At 35.5% G+C, this 19,509-nt stretch overlaps 1 pseudogene; it reads left to right on the top strand.

The window, feature by feature from the left end:
- Positions 1-721: 721 nt before the first annotated feature.
- LOC131272950 (vomeronasal type-2 receptor 116-like) overlaps positions 722-19,509 on the top strand; it is a 41,502-nt pseudogene continuing 22,714 nt past the window's right edge.

The following is a 19,509-nucleotide window of genomic DNA, read 5'->3' as shown; positions in this document are numbered from 1 at the left end:
AAAAATAAATCATAAAAAAAAGAAAAGTGGTGGGCTTCAATTTTAACACTCAAAAATCACTAGTGTTTTATACACTAATAATCAAATATATGAAAGGAAATTTAAAAATCATTACATTTCCAAAAACAACTAAAAATTTAAATATTTAGGAATAAGTTTAAAACAATGTAAAGAACTTGACACACACACACAAAGTGCTGAAAGAAGTTTAAGAAGAATAAAATACAGGGAAAGATATTCCATATTCTTAGACTGGAAAACTAATTATTGCTAAATGTAAATTTACCCAAAGTTATTTCCAGATTCAACTCAGTCCAGTTGAACTCTCAACAACTTTTGCAAAAAGGATATCCAGTTGTCATAGCCCCATTTATTGAAAAGATTATACTCTCCCAATTGGATAATATCTGTAGAGTAACAGTAGATTAAGTTGAACATATAGAGAATCCAGGAATATGACTTAGGGTATGGAAAGAAATGTATTAAAGAGTGATGAATGAATAACAGATTAGATATGTGAAGTTGATGGTCTGGAATGAAGCCCAAAGTTGACTCAAGAGTGTTTCTCCAAGTACTACCATAAGTACTAGGAGTAGTGACACCATTTTTCTTAACATTTGGGTTCCATGTAGAGGAAAAGAGGTACAAGGCTGGGTCTGATCTTGAAGGTCTTTTAATGCTGGCCTAGGAGTCATGCACTTCCTCTGGAAGTCATTAAGTCATGACCTCCATCGGGTTGCCACGTTTGATTAAAGCAGAAGAAACACAGACCCTAGTGGGCAAGGTAAAAGGAAAGAGAAGTGGTCTGAATTATTGGAAGTCTGGTGTAGAGGAAAACTGGCTGGTGTTCGGGAACTACTTCAGGGTTACAGCTCAACTACAAGGAAAAAAACACATGATAGTGAAGCAGCATAGCATGCTGATATTGAAACCAGCAGTGGAAGGAAAGGAAAAGAATTAGACAAAATCATAAGAGGATGTTGAATTAATCCCCTACTTCAGGGGAAAAAAAGGATTAATGTCAGATAAGTGGCAAAGCCCTAGAATGTGTGACTTTTAATACTTAAGAAGAACATGATCACATGATTATTTTTCTACAGTATCTTCAAAGTCAAGTGAGTCTGTTGATTCAATAAATCCTGAATTCAGTGCAAATATTTTTCCTGTTTGTTTTATTGTTATGCTTTGGCACTTTGTCAGTAATCTGAATTCTGTGGTTACTGGAAACAATAATGAAGTCTCCAGTCTGCAAGTTCACCACAATATTTCTATTGGTGGTTTCATTTTTATTCAATCTACACATCATATAATGAGAATCTTTTAAATGGATAAAAAATTTACCACACATTTTAGAAATTTTTTCCTGCATTATTTCTTCAAATTTGGATTTTCTGTTTGTCACTCTGTTTTTTGTCTCAAACCTTTTTAGGGCTGGAATAACTCCAGAAAATCTCTGTAGTTGCCATTTTTAAAATTTTATTTTACTTTTCTTTTCTTTCAACTCTATTTTGAGCTTTTGCTAAAATCCACAGTACTTTGTCCCAATTATCAAATGTACGATGTCTTTGCTCATTCAGGTCAAGATTTTTTTCTTCATATTTAAATTGTAATCATTTTCTTTTGGCTAGTATATTCATTGTTTCCATGCTCTAATTTTTCTTTATCATATATACTTGTTCTTGATTTCTATATGTCTTTTATTTCATAGTATTTGGTTCTATTTACACATAATGTTCACTGCTTCTTTGAGGAACTTACATATACCTAATTTAAATTCATGTTTAAATTCACATTAGTTATATTTTTCCTGAGTGTTTAATCTCCCATTTTTTTACTGCTAAGCTGTCTTTATTAGTAGTAATTTTCCTAATGTGCACTGGAATATTAATATGTTATCTTAATTTGAATTAAAGGTTTTTCTTTCTCCTTCCACGGACCCACTCCCTTGTGCTTCAACCAACTCTAATGAACCTTTAACCCAGAAGTTGGTTTTCCAAAAGTATTCAAGAATAGATTTTTAAATTACAAGCTCAGACCTGTGTGATCTGTTGACTTTTAACAAATCAATTTTATTCTTACATATCAATAAAACATAAATTCATCCAAAGTGTACAATCAGTAGCATTTGGTGTAATCATGTATTTGTGCATTCATCACTTCAGTCATTCTTAGAGCATTCTCGTTATTCCAATCTTTATAATAATAATAATAAGCAAAAAAAACAAACAAACAAAACTCATGACCTCTCAATTCTCTCTGCTTCCTCTGTCATACATGGCTGTTCTTCTTTTTCCTTCTCTCAATTATAATTGTATTTGTATTTTATAATGTTGTCTTATATACACAGCATACTGTTATCTTTTATATATGTTTATGATTTCTTCCATAAGTTCTCCCAATATCTTATTTTCTTCACTTTATTTTCAATGAAATTTTAGGTTACAGAAAAGTCTCTCTGAAAATATTGAAGATAACCATTTATTCCACCCCTTCCACCTTTCACATTTTCCCCTATTGATAATATCTTGTAACTGATACAAAGAGAGTGGTCAGCACTTTATAGGGAAGGAGAAGGATGAATTGGTGTAACATTGGGCATTTTGGGACCATTGGAATTGTACTGCATGATATTGCAATGATAGACACAGGTCATTAAAAATGTCAAAACCCATAAAATTGTATGGTGCTAAGTGTAAACCATAATGTAAACTATAGACTATGGTTAGTAGCAATGCTTCAATATGTATTCATCAATTGTCACAAGTGTACCACACAAATGAAGATGTTATTAATAGGGGAAAATATGAATGGTGGGTAGAAGGGTACATGGCTATTACCTCTGTTTTTGCGGTAACATTTCTATAATCTAAAACTTCTTTAAAAATAAAGATAAAATATCTGCAAACTCACACCCTGAAAACACTATTTATACTAGAGTCAGAAGATCTCAAGACTTTTGTCTTCCTCTCAGATCCTGAGACCTATTACTTCTTTGAACAAATTCATTGCTGTACATTCATAAGCCTTTTCTACAGTCCCATGTCAATGTATGGAATCTCAATCCCTGACCCCATACTCTTCCAAATATGCCTCCTTTAGCATATTTAGAACCAAGCAACAATTTCTTCATGGAAAATTGAAATTATCAAAGTTTCTGCCACCAAATCAGGTTTTAAGAAGAGACAATATCTATTACATGGTAGGTCTTCTTTTGCCATTATGCATTGGAAAAGTAGATATTGTTCCTCAACAGCACTGGGGAAGGCCCCCCCCCCACCCCCGGATATGATTCCATTTACCTTTTGATAGCTCTTCCTGCCAATTTTGAAAGCTTGGACCAAAAGCATCACCATAATCTTCAGTTTAATATTCACCCTTCATTTCCTCAAATATTGAATGGGCCATGCCAACATCTATGACTACAATAAATCCACACCAGAGCACAGTGATATATGACCTTCACTCCTACATGGAAGTGGTTCCTGGAGCCTTACTGTTCATGTTTGTACAGGATGTAGGTTAATTTCTGCTGTTATATGAGCTCTACCACCCATAGCCTCAGGGATCATTAACTATCTCTAGTAAGGGGAGATAGAGTGTGGTAGACCACATATTTATGTGCTATCCCTAAAACTTAAACTCCCTACCTTAAGGATTGACTCACTTGTAAGTGTTTGTCCCTGCATGATGGACACATCTACAATTTCCCTTTCCAAAACTTAAATTCCCTGCCTTGAGGATTGACTCACTTGTAAGTGTATGTCCCTGCACGATGGGCACATCTTCAATTTCCCTTAAACTCTCTGCCTTGAGGATTGACTCACTTGTAATTGTATGTCCCTGCACGATGGGCACATATTCATTTTCCTTTCCCAAAACTTAAACTGCCTGCCTTGAGGACTGACTCACTTGTAAGTGTATTATGTCCCTGCACAATGAGCACATCTTCAATTTCCCTTCCAAGTTAGTTGCAATAAGCCCTTCATTTTTTACATCAGGGCAATAGAAATCTATAGTTGTTGCCTCTGTCATAGATGTTAGATATGGTAGAATGCATGGGCTACTTTCCAACTACATTTCTTTGTTTTACACTGAGAAAAGACAAGATTTTCCCACATAAGGTCAAGTTCCCAGAAAAGTACAAATATTTGAGGAAACCATTCTGGAGATGGAGGAATGGACAAGTATAACTTGCTGATCTATGGTTTTAGCATGCTTTATAAAGGCTGAGGAGTAGAGAGGGGTGTCAAATTTAGGAATTCATAATGGACTTTTATTTCAACATTACGCTTAAGCTACAGATTTGTAAGTTTTGATTTTAGAATGCCTATCCAGGCAGGGACACATTGACTTGTGGGTGGCTGTGATCAAATGAATGACATGCAGACTTATGTCTGCCATATAGGGTGTGCTGTGTGGTTACATGGGAACCTACATGTTTTAGGCTGCCCATCTCTATGGACTCTGGAGTGGATGATTCCAGGATGCTCTTCCTAAAACTAGACATCCATGAGCCCTTCATGAGACAGCATTCTGATGCAATTGATAATAGTTCATTGACTAGACCTGCTATACTTACAAGGGTTAGACTAAATCTGCTTCAAGAGGAGGTGGTCGTTGGAGCCTTACTATCCATGGATTTGATGAAATCAAAGAACCTATGGATAAGGTGGATGATCCAAACATGTTTTCACACATTGGTTTTCACCTGGACACAGGACATCAGGTACAGAGTTCAAGAGCAAAATATGTTCCAGTTCTCCTTATTGTCTTTGAGGATATGGAAAAGCTTAGCAAAGACAAGTCATTGGAGAAATTAGATTTCCCTTTCCAGGTCATAATAATATCCTAAACACACACACACACATCTGTCTGAAGCTACAGATTTTATTTCACCTGTCTGATAAACACGTTGCACACACTTAAAGCTTTCCCTGTAATTCATGGAGACACTTCTGAAATGTACCCACTGATTTTTATTTTCCTGCTCTTTCACCTTCCCCTCTTGAGTGGGGATTTACTGATCTCAACTGCTTCCACAGAAGGAAACTCAGTATATTTAAAGATGGAGATCTGATTACAGGTTTGTTTTTCCAACTTTATACATTTACAACAAGTGATGGGAACACCCAGCCAACCAAGGAAATCAATTTGAAGCAGTAAGTGCCTCTTTCATTCATTTTCTGCTTAGGTATTATGATGAAACCTCTCTGGGCAATTTGTAGATGGTTCAATCAACCTACTCCACTTTTCCTGTCCTCCCCTTCCCACCTGCTCTCCACATTCCAGAATGTGAAGAATTTATTTTGTCTCTTCCCATTGGAATTTTTTTTTTCTTTCTAAGGGTAATGAAAGTATTCTATTTTTGTTCCTTTTAGTTCCCATGACATTTTATTTCCCAGAGCTGGAATCCAAGTGAGACAGCCCTCTCTAAAACTGCACTTTCTGTAACTTTCCCCCTGTCTCCGCTGCCACAGGAGTGAATCAAATGATATGTCTTCGATACCCAATCCACTGGTATGAGAGCTTTGCTAAAAGGTTACAGGTAAATGTCTATTCCCAAACAAGGGTTTGCTAATTATTCTTTCCCCATGAGTATATTCCCCATGCTAATATTCTTACCAAGATGCCACAGGTATCTGTGCCCCCCATGCAGGGACAGATTTCTTACCACAGGCATTTTGCTACTGTTTGAAATATCTTTATATTATCACCTGCCATCATTCTTTCACATCTCCTCAAGCTGTCTGACAGTACATATAAGAGATTAATGATTTGTGAGATATTTTCAACTCCAGCTTGGTTCTGATCCAAGTGTGCATTTAAACAATCTGTTTTTAGATTTCTGTGACTGCCAGTTCTCTATCTGATGGGTCTAATTATGAAAGTGATGAAGTTAAACTTCAAGTCAACGCATTTTAATACAGTAGATTTTAAAAATTCAGAGTTGGGAGGTCATCAGAGGGGTAATTCTTATGCACACTTCAGCAGGGTTCCAGAGACAGCCAAAGCAGATAGAAACCCAGGTATTGGTTCTCCTTAGGGCTACAGAGACCCAAAGGTTCTGTGGTCATGGCAGATGACTCTGGAATTCAGTGCCATGTCAGTTGGCCCTACTTTGGAGTTTGTGTTCCTGAGTGTGACAGAGTTCGACTCAGATATGACCTTTCTACACATGCCTTTTATTGGACCTGTGGTTGGCAATGGGGTGGTGTATACTCAGGAGACCTGAATCTCTGGACTGTCCATGTGACAGCCAGGCCCTGAGCCTCAGCAGACTTGCAACTCCTACCATATGGGTTTTTGGACTTACTCTGGCCAGCTAACAGGGAGATGAAGAAGGTCATCCATCAGACTATGGAGCCAAGAGTGCCTACAACTGCAAGCAGAAGAATTGCTTCCATTATCCATGTGGAATCTAAGCTCTTTCTTGATGTAGATGCGAACTGAACATAACCATCCCAGGGTCCACAGGATGGAGGAATAGAGTATGGATTAGAGTGGACTTACTAGTGTTCTGCTGTGGAACTATTGTGATTAGTAATGGAAGAAATTGTAGTACTGATATGGAGAAAGTGGCAATGGTAACTGCTGATGGTAGGGAGAGGGAAGAAGGATACGATGTGGGGCATTTTTAGCATTTGGAGTTGTCCTGGGTGGTGTTGCAGTGACAGATGCTGGACATTGTGTGTCCTGCCATGGCCCACTGGGTGGACAGAGGGAAAGTGTAGACTACAATACAGACCAATTTTCATATGGTGCAACAAAATGTATTCACCAGGTGCATTGGATGTGTCATGATGATGGAATAGGTTGTCGATGTGAGAGGAGTTGGGTGAGGGGGAGGGGCTATATGAGAACCTCACATTTTTTTAATGTAACATTTAAAAGAAAATAAATAAGAAAAATAATAATAATTTTGAGGGATTCCATCAGATATTTCTGGTCACATGAGAAGAGGGGATTTCACTCAGTAAAATGATGGGTTAATGCTTTTTTGAAAGTGCCACAAGTATATAATTTGCAAGTAACTCTGCAAATTTTTGACAGGGAATGGAAAGGTAAAGGATTTGGGAACTCTTTCTCCTTTAGAAGGAGTTTGTAACTAAGATTTCTTTCTTTACATTCCTAGATATTTGTCTGCCTATCTCTTCTTTTCTCTTGTACTCCTTCAGTGCCTCCCTGCTTATATCTGCTCCATAATTATCCAAAACATATTGTCATCAATGTATGTGAAGCACACATCTCATTCTGAAAGATGCTGCTGATTGATGTCTTTTAATGCAGAAGTTGAGCTTGGCTAATTCAGGGACATTTTGAGCTTAATTTCCTGGAGTAGAAGGCCAGATTTTTTATGGGTCCCAACTTGCTTTAAGAACCATATAAGGCAGAGGGAAAGAGTAGTGTTCTGTCCATCAGAGAAGGAGGAACTGACAGCTTTTCTTCTTAACACTGTTGTCCATTCAAACCACCTCAGGGAAACATACACCTTGACAAATCGGCTTTTTTTTTGTGTCTAGAAATGAAACCCTGTGTGATACTTACTCGAAGACACTTGCAGTTATTTAAGCTTTTCTTATCTGGGGGATTTATCCACCAGATTCAGAAGGCAGAGTGCCCAGTGCTCAAAAGACTGGAGGGTATCAAGAAGTTATTTTAAAGTCCTTTACAATCTGAAGGAAAAAAATGACTTTTTAATCAAAGGAAATGTTTTAACATAAAATTTAAAAAATTATTCTTTATAAGAACTCAGTTATGAAAGATAGGATGTATAGAAACATTGTCTCTGTCCCTGAAAAAAAAAACACGTAAAACCATGAAAAACCCTGAAAATTACCATGAAGCCTGAACATATTCTTGCCTTGCTAAAATGTGCATATTTTCAGTGTGATCTCATTCGGTCTACATTCTTCCTTAACTTGGTTTGCTTATAAAAGAAGATGTCATAAAATTATTTTACATACACAATTTTCTACAATGATAATTCTTCTGCAAATATAATATTATAGTCTTGCTGGTAATACAATTTTAATCCAATATAATTTTTGAAATATCATTTGTTTGTAATATTTTCTTATTATTATTCAGAATAGAACGGGCCTACTAGTAGTCAGATATTTGCATTCTACACAGATAAAAGCTAACAAAAATTCTAGAGTAAAGTGGGTGAGTCCAAGATCATGTATATTGTAAATGCTCTTTAAGCATATTGTCAATCACCCTCCAGAAATGCACCAATGAACACGTTGAATAAATAACTATGAATGAAACTATTTTTTTCCTTCTCCTTTTTGAAAATATTTGGACAACATGTTGTTAGAATATGTTAGCTCATTGACCATACTTGCATTTATTTTATTAGTAGTTGGGCTCATCATATTTTCTTGGGTTAATTGATCTTAGGAATATATTGTTTGATGATTTGCCTTTTATGACTTCCACTATTTTTCTATTCACTTTTTAAGAATATTGTAGTTAGTGGGATTAACAAGAACTTCATCAAAAATTCATTTTATCATGATGTTGCTTGTTCTAAATATTGTTTACAACATATGTGTTGTATATATATGTATCTAAATAAATAAATAACAGCATGAAATTTCAGTTAAAGTAGAATTTATGTATATTTTCTTTTATTCTGTATGCCTTTTGGGCCATGTCTCCCTAATCTACAGTTTGATAAATAGATATGCTAATTTTCCTACTTTGAATTTTGCTCTGAGAAAAAGAAAGTTTTTGGCTCAAGTAAGAAGTAGATTACCTCAATTTTATATTCCAAAATTAATTACTTTCACCACCAATCAAACTATATTGGTTTTCAAGACCAGCTTAATAATGCAGGAAATATTCATTTAAACACAGATAATTTCTCCATTTTCTATTCTATCCTAGTGATATATCCATATCTTCCAATGCCATTGCCACACTGTTTACAATATTGTGCCTAATTAGAAACTGCAATTATTGGTTTTGCTAAGTTTTATTCTCCCCTTAGTGTTCTCAATTATTTTCACTAATTTCCTGAATTAACCATGCTTCCAAAAACCTCTTAAACTACGTTAACATTAACTTTATAAATACCTGCTTTTTAAAGATATTTTATAGTAACATACACACCACTCAAAATTTTCCATTTTAAGCACCATTAAGTGTACAATGCTGTGGTATTAATTACATTGACATTATTGTGCTGCCATCACCAATACCTGTTACCCAAAGGTTTCCATCATCTCTAACAGAAAATCCTCACCCACTAAAAAACAAATCTCTCTTCTTCATCTCCTCATCCTTTGGGTACTGGTAACTGGTAATCTACTGATTGTGTTAGCTTTTTCTAATCAATCAATTTTATTGATACATATTCCTAAAGCATACAATTCATCAAAAGTGTACATTCAATGATATTTGGTATAATCACAGATTTGTGCATTCATTGCTTCAATCACTATTAGAACATTTTCATTATTTCAGTAAGATTAATACTAAATTTATAGAACATTTATAGACTATTGACATTGTTGCAATATTTTTAAGAGGAACCGGAGATTGAATATGAGACCTCATACATGGGAAGCAGGTGCTCTACCACTGAATTAAACTCACTTCCCTGTTTTTAGTGCTTTTATATTCCTGAATAGAGCTTATGGTCTTGCTCACAAGAAACAGAGCAATTATTTATAGTTTAATTTATAGAGGAATTTACAGTTAATAAATTTCTTAATAATAATTATTAATCATATGTATTATTACTTATATTATAAAATATAAATGAAATTGCCAATATTTACCATTACTAATATTAGGAATTTATTATGCTGTCATATCTATTTATTTATTTATTACTAATAATTTATTTATTATTTATTACTAATATTATTTACCACTAATATTATTTATTTATTATTAATAATATTAATAATATTTATATATTTATTATTAATATTAGGAATTTATTTTGCTGTCATATCTATTTTCCCATAAAGCTTTAATGAATTATTGACACTATCTTTAAATGCCATTAATAGTTGTATGTATTTGGTTGACCATTTCCTTATCAACTACAAATACTTCGCACATTTTCTCTTGAGTTTCCCATGTGAACCATCTTACTTCCCACAAAAATTGTGCTTTGCTTCTTTCTTTCCATTCTTTTCTGCCTGTTATTTTATTGCATTATCTGATAGTCTAACAATTCCAGTAATGTACAAAGCAATTCTGGAATTAACAAACATTATCCTTACCCTTGATTTTAATAGGAAGGCTCTTTGTTTAGGGATTCTTCAAGCAAATTTCATCCCACAATACATGAGGTGTATTATATTCTGCTGCAGCCAACGTGGCTAATAGTTTTGGTGCATTCAGATCTGGAACGGGGAGAGTATCTGAGAGTGCAGATCAGCCCCTAGGTGGGATGATCCTTCCATTCCTGACACTCAGCCACTTGCTATTTGGATTCACAGTCTATGCCTAAAGCAAAATTTAAGTTCTGATTTTGAGTGGGTTTTTGTTTTCTTGGGTTTAATCTTATTAAGAAAATACTCTTCTCCTAAATAAATATATTCAGTTAAATGCTCAATTTTCTTAAGTGCTTTATCTACTTCTCTGAGTGTGATTTTTTTATCCTGGAAAAAAAGTGAAGATATATTTTCTGCTTGACTTTTATCATAACTATTATAATCCTTCTTTTTCTATATTGTGGAAGATTTTCCTAATAGGTATTTCAGTTTTTTTCCCATGACGACTGTACCATCTTACTTCCTTGTAAAATGGGTTTACAAGACATTTTAAGAAAACAATGACAACTTGAAAGTCAAAGTATACAATTAGTATGCAATTAGTTATAAAAATACTCAAGATTACTGAAGTTAATAACCAAAAATAATCAGAGATAAGTATTTTATATATGGATGAGGATAAAATGCATCATTAGGATCCAAGGGGTAAATTCTCAATAATAAAAGGTACAAATCATCAAAAAGAAATAGCAATTCTTATAAATATATGAAGATATAATACCCTCAAATAATAAACAATAAAGAGAAACAAGGTGTAAAATTAGGCACCATATGAGAAAGTTCAACATCTCTCTCTCAAACAAATGACAACATATATGTACTAAATATAAAGCATATTAGGAAAGAGTTTAACAAGTTCAATTTATTGAGCACATTCGGAAACTTTTGTTCAACTGTTGAAATGTACAGAAAGCAATAGCTATTAGTGTGCTAATCAAACCAGAAAAAAAGGACACTTGAAATAAATGCAGAAGACGCATTCTTCTTGGAATTTAAGTTGCCATGTAATTTAAATGAATGGAATTTTCTTCACCTTGGGAAATTAGTTCTTAATAAAGGAAGTAAAACTGTACACCAATCAACAAGAAAGATGAAAAGAATAAGGGTCATTTGAAGGGAGGACAACTGAAGATCTTAATTAAATATTAATGCTAATAGGATTGTAATATCTTAATTAAGAAATGGGTTACCAGACCTTTTAGACATCATGACACTTTTCCCTTTAGCATATACTAAAGTGTTTCCAGTCCTATTCTGTATAGTTAGAGATCACCATCCACGTCATCAATTTTCTTCTCACAAAAGTTCCTGCCTTGCCTGATTCTTCCATCAACTGGTCTCTGAGGCTCTTCGCAGTTTGTTGATCTTGGAAAATGGCAGATCCATAACTTGGGGTAGAACCTTAGACTAACTGAATGTCAGTCTTCTTGTGGACTCCTCTCACTCCACAGATGCTGTACCCCTGAGCCTCACCCATCCATATCTGCCTATACTTTGGAAATGAACTGTTGAACAGATATATCATTTAGTCAGAATTACTCTAACTTCAACCTGATGTCCTTAATCCTGACATTATACAAATGACTTAATAATGTGTTAATATGGAGAAATCATTTTTGTTTCCAGATATAAAGAATAAATTAAAAATTCTACATGAAGTTTTCCACTCATTATACTTTCTTTTGTAAATATTATCATCTTCCACCATGCAGAATTCAGTCATAATCTTCAAAAGCCTTTCAGCTCTTTCAGGATTAGCTAAGATTTTTAAACTTCAGAAGAGCTCAACTAGAAAGAGTCCACTTGTTCTTTTATCCCTAATTTGGTCATTTTATTGAATTTGAAGATAACCATGAATTGAGTCTGCTGCCTAAATATAACTCCACATTCCATTCAGGTTTCAGACTAAGAACTACCAGTATGTTCTGGCCTTGGTTTTTGCTATTGAAGAGATCAACAGGAACCCCTATCTTTTACCCAACATTTCTTTGTGATTTGTTCTCTATAATTCACTACACAGTGAACAGAGTACTTCGGAGAGTGCCAACGTTTGAGAATCAGGGCTATGCAAAGATGTTCCTAATTATACCTGTAAGAAAGGCATCAACCCTGTAGCAGCCCTTTCAGGAAAAATATGAGCAGTTTCTGCTCAGATTGGAACACTGCTGGAACTCTACAAAATTCCACAGGTGAGTCCACTGGAGGGGAGGGAAAATGAATTAATGTTTCCTTTGCTATTTTTAGGGATCCTTAAAAGAAAAGACAAAATGAAGAAACTGTGTTTATACATGTCTCAAAGGGTACAGTCAGTATACAGAGACATGGTTGGATGTTCACGTGTCCTTTTCTAGAACATAAGTGAAACCAAGTGAGGAAGAGACAAAGGAATTTCCTAGACCACTGGGACTTATCAATTAATTCCCATTATGCTCACAGCGATTGGGAGATTATTAGGAAATAAGAAGAGCAGATCTTCCCGTCTACCTTTTTAAAACATTTCTTAAAATGCATCAAGACTGAGCTTGGGGTTCTGACCAATCCTCTTTCTCATACTGACTCTTCTTCTCCTTCCCCTTTAGCTTGCTTATGGCCTTTATGACACCCAGCTGAGTGATGATGACAAGTTTTCATCTCTTTATCAGATGCCCCCCAAGGACAAAACTCTGGCTCTTGGCATGGTTTCATTGATGCTTCATTTCACCTGGACCTGGGTGGGACTGGTCATCTCAGAAGTCTAGAAACATGTAAAGTTTCTATAGGACTTGAGATAAGAGATGGACAAAAGGGAGTCTGTGCAGGCTTTTTGAAAATGGTCCCTGTCACTGAGAGGGCATATTCCTCAAAAGACTGATGACATCATTTACACATCAGAAAATCATCAGTGACTGTGATTGTCATTTATGGTGACTCTGACTCACTTTTGGGATTGAGCTTTTGGGGATGGAGATTCTTAGTGATAGGGAAAGTTTGGGTCACAACCTCACAATGGAATTTTACAATCAGTGAGATAAACATTTTATTGACTCATTCTATGAGGTCCTCATTTTTTAACACCACCCTACTGATATGCCTGTTTTCAAAATTTTCCTCCAGATGGTTAAACCTTCAAAATACCCAGAAGACTTTTATCTCACTAAATTGTGGTACATCTATTTTGATTGCTTCATTTCTGAATCTGACTGCAAAACGCTGGAGAACTGTCCTCCCAATGCCTCTGTGGAGTTTTTCCTTGATGCTTATTTGACAAGGACATGAATGAAGGAAGCTATAATGTGTATTATGCAGTGTATTTTGTTGTTCAGAGCCTTCATGAAATGCTTCTTCAACGAGTAGAAATGCAGTCAGTGTAAAATGGAGATGGGCAGGTGGTTGATCCCTGGTTGGTAATACACCTTCCATTGAACAGCATGTGTATTTCAGAACATGTCATAATAATGATTTTCTTGCTTTTGAGCATATGCTCAAGTTAGGAATTTTAGGGTTGTTTCTCCAAATGTGCAAGAGTTTATTTACTAGTTCACTTTCTAAGAGGTAAATCTAGCCTTAAGTAGAAATGGCCATGAAGAGGAAGGTGCCAATGGCAAGAAGAGAATGAGTTATTAATAGACATTAATGCTTCATGTTACTAAGGACCTCGGCATACTGCCTACCCAATGTTTTTAATATAAAATACCTAGACTTCTTCCATGAAGCACTTGAATAACATTGGAGATAAACTAGTTATTGAATTATTTCTACACACTGTGTTGGATATTGTATATCAATTATATCATTTAAATCTGCAACCTCTTAAAGTATTGGTGACCTTGCTTTGGTAGAATTCAGTTACTAATTGAGAGTGGTTAGATTTGATATTTCCTTTAAGGTTCATATACATCCCACACTCACAGATTTTTTTCTTGTGTTTGGAGTTTTCCTCTGAAACTTAGTATTTTATAAATGATATGATATTTTAGTCCTCCATCCAGTTTCTTTTTTTTTAAATTTAGTTGAAAATTAATAATAAAGTTGCCTTAGGAAGCAGGGATTAAAGAGGATCGAAGATGTTCCCACCTTGGTGTTTTGCCTTAATCAGAGGGCACAATTCCTCACAGGTGTGTCCCTTTCAGCTGCACCCATTTCTGAAGAACATCCAAATTAACAATTCTGCTAGAGACCCAGCAAATTTGGATAAGGAAAGGAAATTGGAAGCCTGGTATGGTTTTCTTAACTTTTGGAATTTTCCAGGAAGTTTTGGACATAAAAAGTAGGGCATGTTGACTCAGATGTACCACTGGATCTACAATTGTCTGTATCTGGGGAGGTGATAGAGTGGACCACAGGATTTTGGGAGGTGGCTAGGACAAAGTCACTGTGCTTCCTAGTACACCAAAATTAAAAAAAAAAAAGTCTTGTTGTGGTGGCTTTATTAGTCAAGGTCCTCTAAGGAAATGAATAAACCATAGATACCTGTAAATAATATGAGATTTAATAAAATTCTCTCAAGTGACCATGGGGATGCACAAGTCCAGATTGCACAGGCAGACTGCAAACAGGGCCTCCAATGAACCTCCCATGGAGGTCCTTGATGAGTTCTCAGGAGTTGCTGACTCCCCAAAGATGAGCTGGGAAATTGTCTCTGAATGCTGAAGTCACTTCCTGTTTTAAAACATTCAGCTGATTGAATAAAACCTGACATCTTATCAATTAGTTTGATTTATATATTTAAACAATCTAATGCCTGGGGAATTAAAACCACAGCTGTTAAGAACATGTATCTGATTTTCTTTCCAGACTCCCAACTTTGTATGCAGTAAGAAGTGTTTTCCTGGATTCAGGAAAACATTTCAGGAGGGAAAGGCTATCTGTTGCTTTCTTTACATCCCCTGCCCAGAGAATGAGATTTCCTATGAGACAGGTAAGTATATGTCCACAAGAATCCTCACCTCTGCTTTATATCCCCATTTCATATAAGGTATTGTAAAGAATCTGGAGGAACACTGCAGAAACAAAATTCTTCTTTCCTTTGTTTAGTAATTTCATTTTTATAATAAAAAATATTTTCCTCTGAAATGATACCCTTTCTCTGCCCTGAACTATCTTATTTGAGTCATTGTTCAGACATATTTGAAGTCTGAGTAGTTTCTAGGAAGCCCCTTTGTTGACCTCAACAAATTAATATACCTAGAATTTAAAACATGGTTTTCAAGTAACTACTTTCCGTCTTGATTGAAAGCATGTTTAGATAATATTTAAGTAATGTGTTTTAACCTTCCTCAGTTTATGTGCCTAAAACTGTTCATGCACAGAGCTGAGGCACAGAAACTTTGGGAATGATTTTAGATATATTTATATCTATTCTGTACAACATGAGGATGAAGCAACATACCCTTCATGAGTTTTTGTTTCTGCTCTTCTCTAGTTCACAGGTAATTAGGGAGAACATCATTTAGTTTCTGTTTCCATGTTTAAAGCATGCAATAAATGTATGAACATGGACCTACCAATCAGCATCTTTATTGGGATGAGGGGGCTCATGGAGTTCTTCATAAAGGCAGGGGCTTAGTATTATGTAAGATGAGCGAAAGGAGAAATAAAGTCTTGGTCAAATAATTTAAATGAAAAGAAAAGGAAATCACAACTGCTTAATATATTCAGGATTCAGAGAAATTCAATTCAATGTAGTAGGATCATGCAGAATATTGGGGATGGGATTTGAGACATGATGCAGAAAATTCTTTAATATCCCTTTCATAATATAATTAACATATAGAAATTATTTATATTCTTGATAATAAATGCTAGAATCACTTCTATAGTGGGAAATTTCTAATTTTCTTTAGGCAATTAATATGTAGTTTAATTCCCTCAAGTGCTTATTGTTATTTCAGTTTTTTGAGACATTTTGAGCTGATGATATAAACTGGCATTTAGTCAGTTTGGGAAAATGATTCATGTACACATTGGGTATAAGGTAATTTTGAGTAAAAGTTCCATGTGCACATGTAAACAGTAAGTTTGAGTAAATGTTCCATGTGCACCAATACAATTCCCAGAAATTTGGAGTTTAAGAAATACACTATTAAACTGTTGGAGTCGACAGACCCAAAGGGTATCAGGAATGAAAGACAAAGAGAGATTGGAATCAGGGGCTCTGAGAGCATTGAAGCCTCAAGCTCATAAGACAACTTTATTGTTTACAAGGGGCTCTTCATATACCATAGTGTACATGTCAAGAAGCAGGCAAAGGTAGCCTATGTGCCAATAAGCACAAACATAGCACAAACATAGCGTATGTGACATTAAGGGGCATCACATATTAACTATCAGCATTACCCATAGTCTAAGGAATTTTAAAAAATCTTATCTCAAGGTACAAAGTCTATGTGTTCTATTCACTACAAAAGGTATGAGCTCATTTTGTCTTTCAGCCTTTAAGAGCTTCAACCAATTTGCTGAGAACTCTTAATGACCACATTCTTAGGTTGCAAGTGTAGCCATGGAGACAGCACCAGCATGGAGACAGCATGTCTCTCTTTGAGAGGCCACTGTGCCTCAGTTTCCAACATTTCCCCCTTTTAGTTTTAGTCGAGGTGACCATAACTGTCTTAGGTTGCCCTCCTCTGAGAGTCTTACCCGTCATTGACTACCAGCCAAGCTCTTTGACTTGGGGAAATTATTGAAGTGCTTTTGCTAGCACCAGATTATTTGCATGTCCCACGGCTGTTAGGCTTTGCAATTTTCTTCGAAAGCACTGCCCAGCACAGGTGAGAATCATGAGCAACAGAACAAATATGATTAGCCCCTATTCCTAAAGCTGATAGGAAATGCTGTTATTGCCACCAATTTACTGGACTAAATTTTGTAATATGTGAAATCATATCAGAGAAAATATCCTCATCATTGGCTACATGCATTTGATCTTGAGACATTTCTAATATTTTTCTTTGTAATTCCATCATTTCTAGAGATAGAGATATTACTTTTATGGCCTAATAAATGATTCTCAATTTTTTCCATACTCTATCTGATGAATTATATGCAGAGTCATACAGAAATTACTTTCATTCCAACCACACCTCAATCCCCTTAACACATTTAAATTATACAATTGATCTCCAATATGCAAAACAGCAGATTATAAATCATTAACCCAATTATTTAACTGTTCACCAGTGTGCTCTTGGCTATGCCACAAATCACTAGCATTTTTCATTCTTAATAGTTATCTTACCAGTTATGAAAATAAATGGATCTCCTACACAGGCTTTAAAATGATATGTTTAAGGATCAAATACTGTCCAGTCCACTAATTCTTTTGCAGGTTATGACTATGAGTGCCATTAGTCCAAGGGGCCGGTATCCATTTTCCTTTGTGATGTTAACAGTTCCTGTCACAATAGCATAAGGAGAGAACACACAGGCCCAAAGTCCATAGGCATACACAAGCTGCAAGTTCTCAGTTTCAGGATTTGTAAAGTTAATGTAATGCATGGCAGCAATTGAAAATTTTTATGATTAAAGTTAATGTGATGCATGGCAGCAATTGCCACAGGTCTCAATGAAGTATTTTAATCTCTGGCCATATTTCCACATTTCCCCCTTTTTGTTTTAGTAAAGTAATGAATACAGCTCCAGTGGATTTGAGTAGTGCATCTGAGGGCTCATTCCTCTCAAGAGAAGGAGGGATCTGATGTTACAGTCATTGGGGTAAGCATGAAGGAACTTATGGGGGATGTCTATGAGCTGTTGGCCAGTAACAGGCAGCTAGAACTGCTAGACTAGGCACCACAAGGTTTGGTACTCATGATGTTCACCTTTCTGGTGGAGCCACTCTGCCTTTTCTCAGGTTTCAGGGGTAGGCCCTGGATCTTCACAAACACATCTGAATCAACAGTCCTAAAAGAGATGTTAGTGATGTGGGCAGGAACATGACAGACAGTTACCTGTTACTACTAACAGGTATCCCAGATGTTTTTTCATAATTTGAGGGTGATTTACAATAGTCCATCATTTCTGTCTTGTTTTTAGTATTTGCAATCTACCCCTGGATAGAGATGGCAGTCTTTAGAGTGTCCAGATACTATTGAGTTAAATATTTCACTTTTAGCAGGACCTCCTATGCTGCACACAATTGCCTTTTTATATTGTACTTTTGGTCTCCTTCCAGAATTGTGTTTAAAACCCAAGGGTTACTTGTTTAGAGTTTTGCTTTTGCCACAAACGTCACCCAAAGCCAATATGGGTGCTTGCTACATCCAATTCATAGGCTAAGTTAATGTCCACAATTTACCATCCTTTTATTATTATTTAAAGCAGCTTGCTGGAGGTTTTCCTACTTCCATGAAGGACTTTTCCCAATTAATACAATGATTTTAACATTTGAGCTAAATGAGGGATGAAAGATTTTTAGCACTTCAACATTACAAACTCTATTAACATGAGAAAACATTGCATTCCATCAGTTATAACAAGAGGGCATAGTTTTATCCCACCCAACCAAACCACATTTAGGAATTTGATAGAGCACCAGGGACTTTGCAGCCTGTCCCAATTGTTTGCTTAGTTCAGGCTCTTAAGATAAGATAGTGTTGTCTCTGATGTTTCTTTTCGTTCTGAAAAAAGGATTACTGGTTAACATAATGTCATCAGTCAAGTTTCAGCCACCGATTTTTTCTATGCAGGTAGATTATTATCCCCATGCCAGGACAGATGGTTGGGTTATGCAAACAGCTTTGGGGAGGCACTGCAAAAGTCCATTGTTGACTTTTCTACTGGTAGGAGAATACAGGCAGGCTTGACTTGCCTAAGGAAATACTAAAGAAAGTCTTACCACATTTTAAAACAAAGTGATAGCAACACAGCTGGATATTAATTTTTTGCAGCAAACTAGCAATATTTGTGACTGCTGCATACTACAATGTTGTTATTTTAATTTATGATAAGAGGTTGTTTCTGTGACACATACCTTTTTATAATAATGAAAACCATAATTAACCACATTGTACTTCTGTTTAATATTATGCTAAAATATTGGTAAATTTATACACTCTTAAGTATTCATTCAGGTTTTGTCCCACACTCTACTCCTTTCTAATAATCATTTTGTCTTAGGACAAAATCATCTCCTGTTTCCTTAACAATAAAAACACATTCCATATATCCTACATACTAAGTTACCAGGCAAACTTCTTACAACATATAATTGCCATCAACACTAAATGAGCTTGTTAAA

Source organism: Dasypus novemcinctus, chromosome 30, assembly GCF_030445035.2.
Source record: "Dasypus novemcinctus isolate mDasNov1 chromosome 30, mDasNov1.1.hap2, whole genome shotgun sequence".
NCBI classification, from domain to species: Eukaryota; Metazoa; Chordata; class Mammalia; order Cingulata; family Dasypodidae; genus Dasypus; species Dasypus novemcinctus.
The sequence above is the reverse complement of the archived record's forward strand: the minus strand, read 5'-3'. Positions and strand labels throughout refer to the sequence as shown.